Genomic DNA, 1,967 nt, shown 5'->3' with positions numbered 1-1,967 from the left:
GCGGGGTTCTGGGCACGCACATATGCGCTGGGACGTTTCACGCTGCCAGACCTGGGACCTGAACTGCAGTCGGCGATGTGCGAGTTTAACTCCTTAACCACTGTGCCATCTGCTGGCTCCCCTATTTAAAGAAAAAATTTTAAAAGAATTATTTAATTTTATTCATTCATTCATTTTTTAAATATGTATTTTATTTATTATTATTATTTTGATCAGAGATAGAGAGGGGAAGTGAGACAGCATCCCCGAGGGGAATGGTAACATGCGGTGCCTCCTCCATTGCTCCCTCCCTCCAGGATTTGGGGCATGTGCGCACACACCCGGTGTGTTTCTCAAGCTGCCTTCTCAGTAGGACTCGAACCGTGCACTTAGCCATGTAGGACCCAGCGCCTCAATTACCACACCTCTGGCTGCCCACTGTTAGGTCCTGGCTGGCAGCTCCTGTGACTGACAGGAAGACAGGGCAGAGGGGGATGGGGTGGGCGGTGCCAAATCTCAGGGCCTTGAGTGCCTAGTTGGGCTGTGCCCCGGGAAACTAGGGAACCGTGGGGGTGCTGAGACCTGGGGAGGGGTGGGTGAGCCCAGATTTCCAGACAGGACTGAAGTGGGTAATAGAGGTAGCACGGAGAAGACACTGCTTGGCACTCTGTGTGTGTGCATGTGTGTGATAGTGCATGTATTAGTGTGGCGTGTTAGTGTGCATGCATTAGTGTGGCATGTTAGTGTGCATGTATTAATATGCGTGTGTTAGTGTGCATGTATTGTGCATGTTAGTGTGTGCCTGTGTGTTAGTGTGCATGCATTAGTGTGGTGTGTTAGTGTGTGTGTATTAGTGTGCCTATGTTAGTGTGCGTGCATTGTGTGTGTTAGTGTGTGTGTTAGTGTGCAGGTATTAGTGTGGTGTGTTAGTGTGTGTATTAGTGCACACATGTGTATAGTGTGAGTATTCGTGTGCATGTGTATATTACTGTGTGTGTATTAGTGTGCCTGTGTTAGTTTGCGTGCATTGTGTGTGTTAGTGTGTGTGTTAGTGTGCAGGTATTAGTGTGGTGTGTTAGTGTGTGTATTAGTGCACACATGTGTATAGTGTGAGTATTCGTGTGCATGTGTATATTACTGTGTGTGTATTAGTGTGCCTGTGTTAGTTTGCGTGCATTGTGTGTATTGGTGTGTGTGTGTTAGTGTGCGTGTTAGTGTGCATGTATTAGTGTGGTGTGTTGGTGTGTGTTTGTGTATTAGTGCACACATGTGTATTAGTATTAGTGCACATGTGTGTATTACTGCGTGTGTATTAGTGTGTATGTATTAGTGCTTGTATGTGTATTAGTGTGCGTGTATTTGTGTGTGTGTTAGTGTGGTGTATTATATGTATTAGTGCTCATGTGTGTATTAGTGTGTGTGTGTTAGTGTGGTGTATTAGTGTGCACATGTGTAATAGTGTATTAGTGTGTGTATATTAGTGCATGCGTGTTAGTGTGCCTGTGTATCAGTGAGCATGTGTGTATTAGTGCTCATGTGTGTATTCATGTGCATGTATTAGTGTGCGAGTGTGTATTAGTGCGTGTTAGTGTGTGTATATTCTTGTGTTAGTGTGCTGTGTGTACTCGTGTGTGTGTTCATGTGCATGTGTGTGTGTGTTAGTGTGCATCAGTGTGCGTGTATTAGTGTCCATGTATTCGCGTGCACACTCGTGTGGTGATGAAGGCGTCTCGGGATTCCTTCCAAGAGAGGTGTCAACTGCCCTGAGTTTGAAGAACAGTTTTTGAAGGGAGGGTCTGGTGGGGCTTGAAGGGAGGTGCAGGGGGAGCACCCCTGGCGGGACCGGCATGTACAAACGCCCGTGCAAAGCGGGGAAGCGGCGTCCTAAGTGTGGAAGCCCATGAGGGTTCGCAGTGCCAGAACCTAGCCCGGGATTCGATGGGTCCTGGGGCTGCGGGGGTGGGGTGGGTGGGGTCTCCGAAGCCTGG

The 1,967-nt window shown here is 47.8% G+C and overlaps 1 protein-coding gene across 1 annotated transcript in view; it reads left to right on the top strand.

Moving 5' to 3' along the window:
• The window catches only part of NUCB1 (nucleobindin 1), a gene marked incomplete in the record, with an annotated part of 21,480 nt that overhangs the window by 5,928 nt on the left and 13,585 nt on the right, over nt 1-1,967 (top strand).

This window comes from Tupaia chinensis, unplaced genomic scaffold, assembly GCF_000334495.1.
Source record: "Tupaia chinensis unplaced genomic scaffold, TupChi_1.0 Scaffold000673_1, whole genome shotgun sequence".
Taxonomy (NCBI): domain Eukaryota; kingdom Metazoa; phylum Chordata; class Mammalia; order Scandentia; family Tupaiidae; genus Tupaia; species Tupaia belangeri.
This window is presented reverse-complemented; position numbering and strand designations above follow the sequence as displayed.